Below are 15,288 nucleotides of genomic sequence, written 5' to 3'. Positions count from 1 at the left end.
CAGTTTTGCTTAAACATTCCTTAATCAGTTCACAAGCAATTTGCCTTGGACTTCATTTTTTAAAGCATTACCACTAATATAGTCACTTGTTTGTGCTCCTGTGCATTCATATACATTTTTTTATGCGTTTACTTCTTTTCTTTTAGCCACTGTCTGAAGCCAGACCAGGATTTCATTCAGTTTCCAGTTTATTATAGACCTAGAGTTTTCACAGGAATATTCATTCAGTTTGAAGATGCTCTTTTTTTTTTTTTTTTTAAAGATTTTATTTATTTATTTGACAGAGAGAGACACAGCGAGAGAGGGAACACAAGCAGGGGGAGTGGGAGAGGGAGAAGCAGGCTTCCCGCTGAGCAGGGAGGCCAATGCCGGGCTCGATCCCAGGACTCTGGGATCATGACCTGAGCCGAAGGCAGACGCTTAATGACTGAGCCACCCAGGCGCCCCTGAAGATGCTCTTAAGCTGTGTTTTTCTATCTGGTTGCCTATAGATGACAGATAATGATGTTTTACACATTTAAGAGCACTTCATTTCCTTATGACACAGACATATTTCTAATAGCTCCGGGCTCTTCACTATTAATAGCTGTGGAGGATGCACAGTACATGTAACTGAGCACTGCCTGGGGCAACACAATTGGCTTTCAGTTATTTTACTGCCAATATATACAGCTTGTGCTACAGGGAGTCTGGAGCTCATTGACGAGATGCCTGCCCTCCAAGACGGAATCCAAGACAAGCTTCTCAGGCAGTTTTCCTCTCAGTGACCTCAGCATCCCTCATTACGCGAACTACCTTTGGTTTGGTGCCATGACTGAAATAAGAAGGCAAGCCACCTCCTAGGTTTGACTTTATTCTAGTTTCATTTGACTTGACCCATGCACGTCCTTGTGAAATATGGAAGCCCTCCGAAGCGGCTCCTGGATTTCTGCATATTTAGGGATCGCGATATGGAAGAGGGCCAGGGAACTTCTCTTGGATGCATGTTTGCGTGTCAAACATGTTTTGTTTTATTTTAATTGTGATTTTTTTTTTTCTGATGGATATTTGGTGGGGGGAGGAGTATAAAGCCCCCTGAGTCACCCTTTGACATTAGGCGCTGGTCATTCTCCTCATGGAAATTTCCTTTTGGTGCTGCCACCGAAGGCCAATTATCTTAGTATGGCTTTTTAGAGTATAATATTATTATCATTATTATATCATTATAATATCTCTCAGGCCTTACATCCCATTGTCCGACCTGCCCCAGCCTCCCACGTAGCCCAGCTGCAACTGCACAGGGCTTGTGACCATTCCATGAACAGGACACAGAGCCTTCTCTTTTCTTCTGTTCCCAAAGTCTAGATTCTCTCCCCTCCCCCACCACCCAGGATTCTCTCCCCTCCCCCACCACCCTGGGTTAAACCCTACTTCTTTTTATTTTTTCCAGTTTCATTGACATAGAATTGATATACGTCCCTGTATACATTGAAGGCACACAGCGTGATGGCTTTGACTTACATATATTGTGAAATGGTTACCACAGCAGGTTTACCTCACGTCCATCCTCTCATGTAGATACAATAAAAAGAAAAAGGAAAAAATGAAAAAAAAATGTCTCCTTGTGATGAGAACTCTTAGGATTTACTCTCTAAACAACTTGCCTGCTCCCCTTTGCAGCCTACGGTGGTATTAGCTGTTGTCACCATGCCGTACCTCACATTCTCACTTGTCTTATAACTGGAAGTCTGTACCTTTTGACTACATTCCCCCCAGTTCCCCCTCCGCCCACTCCCTGCCTCTGGAAACCACAAATCTGATCTCTTTTTCTATGAGTTTGGATTTTTTTGCTGGCTTCTTTTCTGTTTCTGTTTTGCTTTGTTTTTAGATTCCACACGTAAGTGAGATCATACAGTATTTGTCTTTCTCCGTCTGACTTACGTCACTTAGCATAGTGCCCTCAAGTTCTATCCATGTTGCCACAAATGGCAGAATGTTCTCATTTTTTATGGCTGAATAATTTTCCATTATGTATATAATTTCTTTGGATATAGTCCCAGAAATGAAATTGCTGGATCATGTGATAAGTCTACTTTTAATTTGTTGAGGATCCTCCATAGTGTTCCAGAGTGGCTACACGGGTTAACAATCCTACTGACAGTGGGCAAGGAAGGGCTCCCTTTTCTCCACATCCTGGCCAGCATTTTTTATCTCCTGTCTTTTTGATGATGGCCATTCTCACACTCATGAAGTGATCTCTCATTGTGTAAACCGTACTTCTCCTGAGAAACCATCTCCAACCCTCCCCACACAGAATTAATCACACCCTCCCTCCTGTATGCTAACAGCACTTCCCACTTCCCCCACCCCACTGGTCAGCACAGGCCTGGCATGGGATTCTAGCTGTCCGACAAGCAGCTTTCCTCAGCATTGGACTGTGAGCTCTTTGAAAGCAGGAACATGATCCTAGTCACTGTGACATCACCAGTGCCTAGACGGTTTCTGCCTTTTGGCTGGTACTCCATAAAGGCTTGTTGCATTAAGCTCTCACTGTTATGGTGCTACTCTGTCTTCACCAGCATGGATGTAGAAGGAGGTGTTACCCAATAGCCTGGTGAACAGGTAGCTAAAACATAACCCTATAAATGCTGAACCATTTTCTGGATTAAAAAAATTAAGTATATCCCTGCCTTAGTAAAAGGGCCTACCCTATGCGTCACTTCCTTTTTTTTTTTTTTTTTTAAGATTTTATTTATTTATTTGACAGAGACACAGTGAGAGAGGGAACACAAGCAGGGGAAGTGGGAGAGGGAGAAGCAGGCTTCCCGCAGAGGAGGGAGCCCGATGTGGGGCTCGATCCCAGGACCCTGGGATCATGACCTGAGCCGAAGGCAGACGCTTAACGACTGAGCCACCCAGGCACCCCTGCGTCACTTCTTGATTAGGAATCTTGTGAGCACATATTATCAGTGCTCTCATATTATCAGTGTTCCATAGCCTATAAAAGTGCCATGGAGTAATGCTTTTTAAGTAAAACATACATATTGACAAAACAAAGCGGTGATCCATTCAATGACCCTCGAATGAAGCGCCAAATGTTAGTCTGACAGATTTTTATTTCAATGAATGAATAAGGGTTGACTTGGCTTACAAAACATCTGGAGTACACTGATCTTTCCCTAGATCATTTAGTGTGAACTTCTCCAAAATTCTTCCTGTTTCTGAAAAGTGTTAATTTTGGGGAAGGAAACTTTTAAATACTAATGACCACAGAAAGCTATATGATCTTGAACTATATTACCTTTTTTCACCTCTATTAGAGAATCAAATTGTTGTCACAACAAAAATGGCTACATACCATATTAATAATGGCTCACCAAATGACTTTTATCCACCCAGTCATTCAACAATTACCATGTGCTAGGCACTGTGCTAGGACCTTGGGACCTAAGACTGAACAAGATACACATGATTCCTGCCTCAAGGTGTTCATGTGTAGAGAGCAGCAAGCAGAATTGCAACAGAGGATGTATTTCAGTTTTGAGACCTTTACCAGCCCATAAAACATTAGCCACCTCTGCCAGGTCACTTGACATTCCAACGAACTTTCCATCACTGGTTTGTGAGACTGTCATAACCCAGACAAGGGCCAGTTGTATGCCCCAGGGGCAGGGATCAGGGTTTCAGTGAGGGTCCACAGTGATCTCTCTAGACTTGGTTATTTTTGTTATTTTTGCAGGTAAGGTTGGAGGGCTGGCTAAGGGTAACAAGATTTCTATTTGTAATCTCAGTGCTTTGTCTGTGGAGGAGAATGGTGATGCCTATCAGTAATGAGAAGGGGCGGACACCAGTGAGAGCCCCGATGGCAATGATTGTGCCCAAGTGAAAAAAGTAGGAAGTAATTTTTGCTGTTGAAAGTTGGAGCAAAAATTCCTCCTTGGGGAGTTCCTAGGAGCACATTTTATGTAAACAGTAAGATATGATTGTCTCACATGGATATCCAAATGTTAGTAAGTAATGGAATTAAATAGTTTGATTTACACCTATTGGTCTTCGTCACATGTGTCTTACACTAATGTTTAGTTATTTATTGGGTATCTGTTGTATGCAAAGAACCATGCTAGATATGGCGGGAGCTCTGCTTTGTTCTCAGTGGGCTTATAGTTCAGGAATGGCATCAACCAAGGACACAGGGCATGCAGGTTCAAGGTCACAGGAAGAATAGCGACCATGAATGGAAGCAGATCTTGATTCCTAATAGGAAAACAAGATTATTGTTGTGTTGGGGTGTTGTAAAAAGCTCATCGCAGTGGAGCAATTGACAGTGGAGAGTCCCCCCACATCTTAGTACCAGAGGAAAGATCCCTTAACCCTATCAAAGCAGCATGGTTGAGAATAGCAGGTGCTGGGCTTGAGAACAACTGTCAGAGGTCACACCAAAAATCAAACTTATTAGAGATTTTTGAGATTAAGGTCATCTACATTTAATATATAAAAATTCAACTTAACCAACAATTATTTGAAGTCTCCCAAGATTCTTCTCTTCAGGCCATGAGGGGTTTTACTGTATATTCTTCTACATGAATGAGACTAACTTTAAGACTTAAACACTTCCTCACAGACACATGTAGAGAATTAAGTGATTGGGCCAACCTAACTTTGCCTTCTTACTGGTAATTTAAAATTTAGAGGTGAAAAATCATCTTATTGTGGGCTGAATAGAGGCATTTACTAAGATTGTTCTAGTCACGAGGACTAATCATGGAATATTAGAATCAGACATGTATAGTGATGTCTGCTGCGGGGTTTTCAAATATTGTTTAGCCATAGAAGCCATTATTTAAACAAAATTTTACACTGAAGTGAGGTATGTCAGACAGACAAAAGTGGAGTTGGGTATGGGGACTACTTTCCATTGGCTTGCTCCATTTGAGCTCCAAAGGGTTCCCCAGGACACAGTTTGCAAACCACTCTCTGGGCCAGTTTCCACATTTTGTCAATGAGGGCACCAAGGCCCACAAGAAGAAGTGAGTCTTCCCATAAGTACTGCTTATCAGAAGCAGAAATAGGTCTAGGTTCACATACTTTGACTTATTTCATTGAGCTTTCCTCTGAAAACCTAACACAATTTGTATATCCTTTCATTTGTGTCTCTAAATGCCTGTGTCCTCTGAAACTGGGCCACTGTCCGATTAGTGAAAGTAACTGTGGAAAAGAATGATTGCTGTGTCCTGGCCCAAGAGGAAATAGGTTAAATCTATCGTGTCTTTCTTATCCCATTATTGTATTTGACTGTATTCATCTTCTCTCTTCAAATAGAAAAAGAGAATCTTCCAAGAGCCATAGGCCAGCCTCCTCCTCTCAGTGTGAAATGCAGTTCTACATTGGATAAATAATGTTTATATTGTGTCCATGGATTTATTATTTTCAGGTGGATTTCCATGTCTTTGCATGAGACTTTCTATGTGATTCTGGCATCCAGCAGCTAGCGCAGGCTTGCTCTCACCATGCTTTTTATGAACAACAGGAGTCCTTTGTAGACTTCCAGGTGCTGCCACCCTTTGGGTACCAAGGCTTTATGTGATTCTGCCTTACCTGTTTAGTTCATTTCATTCCATAGTTTGTCATCTTTGTTACTAAGTGTATTCAGCTGAGGAGACTCTGGGAGGCAGACAGGTAGCTGCCCACCGCCTTCACACTCCCCCATGGTGTACCATAGATTTGTTTCTGGGAAGTAGCTACTTGGTCAGAGGTCACATCTCTCCCATGCTGCGCCCCCACACTTTCCACCCACCCACACGCATGCACATGCACACATGCACACACGTACATACACACAGAGTTAGGCCACATAGCTAAGTTCTAGCTCATGAGATGTCAGTAGAAGTTATGTGCGCCACTTGTAGGTCTGGCCATCAAAGCTTCTCATGCAGTGCTTCCTGGTGCTCTTTCCCTATCTGTTGGCTGAATGGATAAAATTCAAGGACCTACACCAAGGTTTCTTAAGCTTAGCACTATTAGAATTTGGGGCTGAATAATTCTTGGTTAAGGAAGCCTATCCTGTGCACTGTAAGATGTTTAGCAGCATCCCTGACCTCTACTCACTCAAAGGCTGTAGCATCGGCGTCTACTTGTAACAACCAAAAATGTCTCCATACGTTGCCAAATGTCCCCCGGTTGGGGGGGGAGAGGGTGGACAAAATGACCCCCAGTTGAGAACCACTGCTTAGAGTATTGCAGAGCCACAGGAGAGAAGGAACATAGGTTCCTGCATTACCATGAAATAGAAAGCTAACCAGGAATTACTGCATTGGATTATTAAGCTATAGAAATTCTGAGATTTGTTACAAAGCATCTGGTACCACCTGACCAAACACAGTGCTTTGATCTGCTTTGCGAATTGGACTCCCGTGTAAGATTTCCTTTAAAGAAACGGTTTCCCTCAAGAAGAATAAAAATGAACAAAACCTTGGGAAACTTTTTACTCAGTTCAGCCTCTTCCCTTTAGAGATGAGAACCAGGTACAAAGAAGCAAGGTGACTTGTCCAAGATCTCACAGCTGGTGAGAAGTGAGGTGACTTGTCCAAGATCGCACAGCTGGTGAAAAGTGAAGTGTCTTGTCCGAGATCTCACAGCTAATGAGAAGCAGAGGCAAGGACTCAGGCCTCCAGATGCTTTGAGCAGCGCCTTAACCTGCAATTACCTACCTCTAGTCCTCCCTAATCAACAGATGGAAGTGATACAGCCAGCCACACTGAAAAGTAGCACTGTCCCAAAAACCTTGGTACAGTTTAACTTGGCCCAAACCTGGGCCAATATCAACCCAGTCCTTCAGGTAGTATGAGTAGGTAAAGTGCCTTCAGTTAGTTTCTGCCGTCGCATTTCTTCTACCTGTTCATTGTGTTATATCATCTGAGTCACTATTTGGGAGTAGTCAAAGACCTTGTTCAAATGTAAGCTATTCCTAGAAGGGATGCCATTACATATGCTACCCATCAGTTTAGATCCCTTTATTGCATTAGTCTGCTAGCCCAGAAGGATGGGGAAGGCCTTAAAGTGGGGTTTAGAGCAGATCAGTCCCTAATGCAGGGCCATCATGGAGTTGCAGCTGGGATGAGGAGAGGACTGAGGAATGAGGAAACTGGGAAACCGAGGTCCTGGCAGGTGGCCTAACCACACCTGGTGTGTGCGCTGAGCCAGGGAAAAGCCTGGATGCTGGTAGAAAAGATGTTTCCAGCAGAAGTTGAAGCCTGGCTCTCATTGGCTCAGGCTCTGGGCGTCCTAAGCCTGCAGGCCTTTCCTGGGCAGCTGGGTGATACTCGTCCTAGCAGGGGGGCACTTCACATTAGACAGGTGAACTCTGGAGACAGCTGTGCAGTACGTGTGCTAACGAATGCACCTTGCACACACTTTCACACCCTCTTTCCTCTGTTCCACGCTCCCTTTATCACCCCCGCAGCCAGTTCTGAGCACGTGGGCCCTGGCACCATTCCAGGATTTACAAACTCCCCCCAGAAGGCACCAATAATGCAGTCCTCTCCCTCTTTCTTGTCAGTTATGGAGGGAAGAATGAGTTACTTTCCCTGGTGTTATTACAAAACAATGGTCATCTGTGCCAGGTGGTTAACTTCCTATAAATTCTCACAAGTAGCAGAAGCCAGGCTCCCACCAGTCCCGCCCCCACCCCAGCCCAGAGAAAGCTGAGTGCCGGCTTTACCACTTCCAAATTCATTCAGATCAGTTGCTTTTCTCTTCTGCTAACTATTCCTTTCAGCCCAACCTTAAGGTAGAAGAAGGAGGACAATTTTCCTCACTCTTTGAGAATTACAAATTGTATTTTAAACTAAGAGACTCAACACTTTTAATACTTCTCTCTCTCTCTTTTTCTGTCTGGATAACAGTTCAGCTTCAGAATGTCTGAGCTGGGGGCTAATTGTTGAATTTTCCTGAGCCGACAGCATTCTAAAAAAGAAAAAAAGAAAAAGAAAACACAATTTCATCTGAATTGCTCATGGACAAAAAAAAAAAAAAAGGTGAAGAAATGTGTAGACATTTGAGGTCCCATGTGCTTTGTTAAACTAAAAACTCTTAGCAGTCCTGGTCAAAGCAGATTAGACAGTCTGCCGAACTGGGATATAGTTAAGAGACTTCAATCTTTAGATATTTAGCTTTTCTGTTATCTGTATTATGTTGCAACATTTGTTGCTTTACCTTTTTGCATCATTTTGAATAGGAAAAAACTGCAGCACTTGGGAGTGTCTTTAGAGGTCATCTAACTCCTTGCTACTCAAAGTGTGTCCATGGACTGCGAGCAGCATTGGCATCCCCTGAGACTTCCCACCCCAAACCTATGGAGTTCGGATCTGCAGTTCAACGAGATCTCCAGGTGGTTTGTCTACACACTAAAATCTGGTCTGACTCCTTCATCTGACATATGAAGAAACTGAGACCCAGGCAGGTTCTTGGAGTACAAGGGGAAGCTAGGGCACAGGAAGAATCTTAAAAGCAAGCTGCCACGAACCTTGTAGTCTCCCCTGGCGTGGGCTCACAGGGTGGTGGAAAACTCTGTGATGGTTTGCCATGGTGGGCACTTTTGAAAGACTTACCGCTGCGGGACAGAGAGGGGCTGGCATGGTCATTTCAGACCTGGCAGGTAAACGATGAGTCACCATGTACTCAGACCCCTGGCAGTGACCAGTTTCTCAGGGGGTGCTGGGGGCTGGAGCACAGTTGTCTCTACTCTCCAAGGAACCTGGAGGTCGGACCCCACAATATTTATGTTGGAGTTTTCACTGTTTATAGGAGGAAACATCCTCATTAATCTCAAACAGGTCTGTTGTTGAGTAAGCCCCTGGACTGAGGTGTTCCTTTAAAACAATAAACATAACCTACGTCTCATATTTCAGGTTTGATGCAATTGCTACCCGAAGCAGCCTAGTTCTTTGGGGGCTGTGTTAGATTTTATTTTCACTGTAAGTAGAACCATAAATTTAATAGAATTAGTCACCCATGTATAGATCCTAACATTTTACTGTCATTATAAAAAAGAAATTGTTTCTGGTTGCCAAACCTTCCTATGGGCCGGGAAACAATGAAAACAATTATTGTAGAAATCAAGATAAAGAGAATAAAATGTCATATACTTTTGATGGAGAGGAAGAAATTAGGATGTCTTGTCACATGTGTGGATCTAAACTCTCTGCCTTAGGCACAAGGGTCAGGCTATTAGAGACCCCGTAGGAGGTCCCCTGGGTTTACGGGCCTGGAGCGTGGGAGAGAGGGAGAAGGGGAGAGGGGTAATGAGGATGGGGTACATGTAAAGGAGATGGAACCTACCTTCACATGCAGACCAGACTGAGAAGTCTGGCATACAAAAACCGCTCAATATATGTTCTTTCCTCACTCCTCTCTCTCTTTGGTATGGAGAGTCAGGCTGATGACACAGTCCAGGCAAAACTCAGAGGCAGATTTGGTTTGTTCAAGAGGACTCGATCTGAACTGGGGAACATAGAGGAGAATGTTTCCATTGTTGCTCATCAAAGAGACGCTCTATGAATCATGGCTGCTTTGTTAGAACAGTAGCAGCAGAGGCAAAATCTTTATGCCTCTGGGGTCATGAGAAATTTGGACTTCCTGACAAGGACTGGGGTTCCTGTGGGTTCAGGTTGAAATGATGGGAGCAGAGCCCAATTGGCCATCTGGAGCTGGAATATTCTAGATGAGGTCAGAAGGAGCACATGGCAATTCCCACTTAATTCACTGTGCTGAGGGCTCAGTGGTGCTTGACTCCTGGGGCAGAAGGGAAGATGCCTGAGGGTCTGTGCCCTCAGGAGGTGATTCTCGGGGTTCATGGAAGAGGCTACACCGAGCCCACCAAGCAAACAACCTCTAAGGGGTGTTTAATGCATTGCAGTTTTTCTTTAAGGAAAATGGATGGGTATAAAAATGGGGAGGAGGACAGAAGGGCAATGATCTAGAGTTTCAAATATCCTTTGGTAAGTTTCCTCCATTGGGTTATTACAATTCTGATTCTCTAGGGAACTGGAGATTAATTTGAGAATGAGTACATGTAAGGTAACGGACTTAGGTTAAGATAATTCAAACAACACAGGTAGATCTTCCTGAGCAGTAGTAATCTTTTCTTTCACTGACATGGCTTTTCAGTTCACAGACCATTCTCTTGGCAGTCTAACGAGGAATTTCCCTCTAAGGCTAGCACTCTTCCCGCTAGACCAGTGGCCTCTAAAATGGGCAGCCCACTACACTCTCAAGAGTACACAAGATAGTCCAATGCTTGCAAAAAAAGAAAAAAGAAAAGAAAATTATTTAGATATTTTTTCTAAAAAAAAAAAAAGAAACGAAAAAAGAAAAAAATAAGCTTTACCAACATTTTAGCTATGGACTGAGCCTGGCACATTCTGTCGGTTTGTATGTCAGGCAGCCCCACATCACATATTCCCAGGTGCAGTCTCCTGAGGACTGAGGGGCTTCCCACATCTCCGAGGGTCAGAGTGACTCCCTGGCTTGCTTGTTCACTTTCAGCCCATTGCCTCATGTTGCCCTTTATTTAGCTTTAGTGAAGTGAATTTATAAATTTCATTGTCTTCCTTCCTCTGACAGAGTGGACAAGCAACTTAAAATGTTTCTTGCAAAGAAATGATCAGTGGGGATAATACTAATGAGGCAAGCACATGCCAAGCCCAGAAAACAGCAGAGCCGATACTTCTGTTACTTCTGGTATATGCTCATCGTCATCCTTTGTATGATACCGAAAATGACAATCTCATCTAAGCTAGCAAGTTGCGAAAACATTTTTGCAAAGTGAATTACCTTCACTATTCTTGATGATGAATGTTACCCAAGTATCTATTGTATCTTGTAATACAAGCTCAAGGACATTAGGAAGCCATCGTGATTAGCAATTCATTTAAAAACTAAACATCCAGAACATGAAAACAAGCCTCTACAGTTTACCATCCCCTACCCACCAGTAGTGGGTAAAGATTTTATTTTTTTAAGTAATCTCTACATCCAACATGGCACTCGAACTTAGAACCCCAAGAGTAAGAGTCCCATGCTCTACCGACTGAATCAGCCAGGTGCTCCTCAATAGTACTTTAAGTGTTTGCCAAATTTACTGACAAATGTTTAGACGTCTCTTTTGAGATTTTTTTACTTATTAGTAAAAAAAAGCCACATAAGACTGGGTAAGTACTTGCTCTTCCTAATGCTGTTAAAAATGGTTGAAATAATACAAAAAATATATAGTGACAAACAAAATACCTTTCTTGTCAGCTAATACTACTGGAATAAAAGTAGAAAATATTGCAGAATGTCTGAAGAAGCCGGGATTAGAACAGATGCTGCAGGGTGGGATGTTTGCCGTGGGGTGGTATGAAAGCATGTATGTTGTCGATATGTTTCAGCATAGAGTATTTGCTACTTTGAATTGCTGTTTCAATTCAGAATTATGAAAATTTTAATTCAGAGCTTAAAGAACGACTTTACATTGTGTGATGCATGTGCGTCTGTGCGCATATGTGTGTACCGTGCACGGGAAAATGTACTGGGAATGATAAATCTTCAACAATTCAATTGCTTCTTTAATTAAAAAGTATTTTATGGAAAACCTAGGTGAATATGACCACCAAGACAAAGATAGGACCAGATAAAAATCCTTCCCTGACTCATACACAGGAAAGCTTTTATAACAAAGTAGTTAATGCCAAAAATATACAAAATGTTAACTTTATAAAAACCAGGCCTTTAAAATATAGTGGAGTCTTTATAACACTGTGAAATGAAATGGATAATGACCATGACAATCTTGTGTAATACAGAGAGGTTCTCTGTAAATTCCTTGAAGTTATCTTCTGTCAAAATATTAAAAGAATTGTTCGAGTTGGGATGACTTATTCATTTTTCTTTTATTAAATGATGAGACCCAATAAATAGGCTGACCTTTTCTGCAATGACAATTATACTACCTGGAAAATTAGCTTTGAAAAAAACAAAATTAACACTTAAAACTGTCATGAAGAATGAAAGTGGGAAAGAGACATAATCATTGTCTGATTGACCCATGAAGGGTGTGACTAGGTGAGTGGAGTATTTGCCTTCCCAAAGCCCATCGCCTCTGGCTAGGTCATGTGTCCTTGTCTTTCACTCCCATAAGGCCCTGTGTACACATCCACCCATCTTTTCATCTGTCCATCCTCTCATCCATCCGTCCATCCATTCATCAATCTTCGATCCAACAAATATGTGTTCATCACTTACTAGATGTCAGCATTCTAGGTGGTAGGCGTACAGAATAGACAGTGAACAAAACCATCAGTAATCCCAGCTCTAGTGAAACTTACATCTTATGTAGGGGAAATAAATCATTTTTTAAAATGAGTAAGTCATATAATAAGATAATGATAAATGTTATGGGAAAAAACAAGGGAGAGAAGGAAATCAGGTTGTGCCAGGGAGTACATTGTAATTTTTAATTCAATAATCAGAAAAAGCATCACTGAGAATGTGATGCTTGAATAAACCCCTGCAGGAGGTGAGACAGTGAGTCCTGCAGAGAGAGTTTACTCCGCAGGGGCAGCAGTGAAGGACAAAAGCCCTGAGGAAGGATTGTGCTTTGGGCTTGGTTTAGGAGGAGGGGAAGCAGCTGAGGTCAGACAGGGAAAGTGCTTGGGGGGGGGGGGGGGCGCTGGCAGTGGCAGACTGCAGAGTCTTGTGGGCCTTGAAAGGTTTTTGACTTTTAGTCCAAGTGAGATGGGAAGTTCCTGGAAGGTTCTGTGCAGAGGACATGTTTTAACAGGACAGCTTTGGCTGTGTTACAGAGAATAGACTGAATGGGGTGTCTTAGTCCATTCGGGTGGCTGTAACAAAGTGCCATAGACTGACCAGGTGGCTTATACACCACGGAAATTTCTCTCTCATAGTTCTGGAGGCTGAAAGTCCAACGGGGTGCCAGCATGGCTGGGATCTGGTGAGGGCCCTTGTCCAGTCTTTCAGACTGCTGACTTACCCTGACATGGTGGAGAGCAGAGAGGGGGAGCAAGCACTCTTGTGACTCTTAGGAGAGCACAAATGCCATCCTGAGGGCTCCACTCTCATGACCTCATCTCATCTTCATTACCTCCCAGACACCCCACCTCCTAATGCCATCACATTAGGGGGTAGGCTTTCAACGTACCAATTTGGGCAGGGTGGTTAGGAGACTTTGCAGTGATCTAGGTGAGAAATGGTCCCAGGTGGCTTGGGCCAGAGTGGAGGTGGTGGGAGGTGGTTGAATGCTCCATCACTAGATTATGTGGAAATTATCGACTTATTCTTTCATTTCCTCCACCTGCACAGTGCATTCCCAGCACGTATCACAGTGCCTCACTTAGAAAAATCATAAAATCTCCTTTTGGGAAATAAATTGTGCCCATTTTGAGGCACAACTAATTCTCAAGTTGTGAATACAAGGTGGTTGAAGTAGAAAATGTAATTTGTTTAAGAATTAAAGGAGGGGTGCCTGGGTGGCTCAGTCAGTCAAGCTTCTGTCTTCAGCTCAGGTCCTGATCCCAGGGTCCTGGGGTCAAGTCCCGAGTCAGGCTCCTGCTCACCGGGGAGTCTGCTTCTCCCTCTCCCTCAGCTCCTCCCCTTGTTCATGCTCTCTTTCTCTCTCCCTCTCAAATAAGTAAATAAAATGTTTAAAAAAAAAAAAAGAATTAAAGGAAAAATGTAGTGGTTGGTAGTGTGTTTTTATGAGAAAGAGGATGACTGGGGGGTGTATATTCTTGGTCACAGAGGTTGATTTTGAAGGAATCCTTCCTTTCCCAATACAACTCTGGGTGTTTGGGTCAGACATAAAACCATTTCAGTCTGATGTAATACTTGGATCCACTGTACTGCACGATTCCTGGACACACCTTTCCCGCTGAATGCAGCATGGATCCTTGAAGTGGCACAAGGTGGCGATGATTGATGGATATCTATCTATGTCTTTTGCAAGTCCCTAGCCAGGGGATCTGATCACAGATCCACATGATCACAGAAACAAAGCAGAAGCCGTAATCTTAAATACTATTGGTTCAAGGACTTATTAGGTTGGATAGTTGTAGTAGATTGGATAGTGGCTTCTAAGAACGTCAGGTCCTCATCCCTGAAACCTGTAAATAACCCCATATGTGGAAAAAGGTGTTTGCAGATGGGATTACGTTAAGGGTTTTGAGGTGGGATATTATCCTGGATTATCTGGGCGGATCCTAACTGCAATCATGTGTGTCCTTCTAAGCGAAAGGCAGAGGAGGATCTGACACAGAAGAGAAGGCAAGGTGACACAGAGGCAGATACTTTAGTGACAGAGCCATAGACCAAAGAAGCTGACGGCCACCAGAAGCCAAAAGAGGCAAGGAACAGAATCTCTTCTAGAGCTTTCGGAGAGAGCTTGGCCCTGCCCGTACCTTACTTTAGGCCCAGCAATACATATTTCAGTCTTGTAGCCTTCAGAACTCTAAGAAAATGAATTTCTGTTGTTTTAAGCCACCAAATTTGTGGTAATATTGTTACAGCAGCCACAGGAAACTAATACACTAATAGGGTAGTGAACTCAGCTTTAATCTATTTCTTGGAGAGCTATTTGGACTTCAGAAGAGCAGTTAGGTTGTCTTGAAATTTCTCCGTATTTCAGTTATGACTCTATGCACAAAAGTGCTTTTAAAGCCAAGGCAGGGTGATTTATGGGGTATCCTGATATCTGCTCGACTGTTAAACAGAGACCCTCCTAAATTAGGTTGTGGAAAGTTTTTTTGCCAATTAGCATTTTTATAAATAGTAAATAGTAGTTGAAAGTAAATTATGCTACTGAGCTATCTTGCTTTATGCTTTTACTTATTTTATGGTTAAAATTCAATCTATCCAAAGCTTCCAAAGCATCTATATGCATATCCATCTCTCTCTCTCAATCTCTTTCTCTCTCTTGCTCTCTCTCTCACTCTCTCTCCTTCCCCCTCCTCCTTCCCTCTCTCCGTTTTTCCTGAAAGAATTAAGCAAGCTTCTATCTGGTATGATATGCTCTACTGGACATATAGCAGATGATTTTACACTACACGTGATGAAAAAAAGTCAAATTAAATATGATTTCAATCTCAGTTATATTTGAGCTTTCTTCATCCAGATACCTTGTAACCCTCCAACCCAGGAATCATGGGAACACCCAGGAAGTGTTTTGCTCTGGGGATGGTGACATGGTCTTAGCTGAAATGCTCATTACTAAAGTTCCTATAGTCTCCTGAAGTAGGTTTTTTTTTGCTACCGTGCCCC

At 42.9% G+C, this 15,288-nt stretch overlaps 1 protein-coding gene across 4 annotated transcripts in view; it reads left to right on the top strand.

Annotated features, from left to right (window-relative positions):
• The window catches only part of NCALD (neurocalcin delta), a 372,435-nt gene that overhangs the window by 259,298 nt on the left and 97,849 nt on the right, over window positions 1-15,288 (top strand). The window lies entirely within an intron of this gene.

This window comes from Phoca vitulina, unplaced genomic scaffold (genome assembly GCF_004348235.1).
Source record: "Phoca vitulina isolate PV1807 unplaced genomic scaffold, GSC_HSeal_1.0 scaffold18, whole genome shotgun sequence".
NCBI classification, from domain to species: domain Eukaryota; kingdom Metazoa; phylum Chordata; class Mammalia; order Carnivora; family Phocidae; genus Phoca; species Phoca vitulina.
The sequence above is the reverse complement of the archived record's forward strand: the minus strand, read 5'-3'. Positions and strand labels throughout refer to the sequence as shown.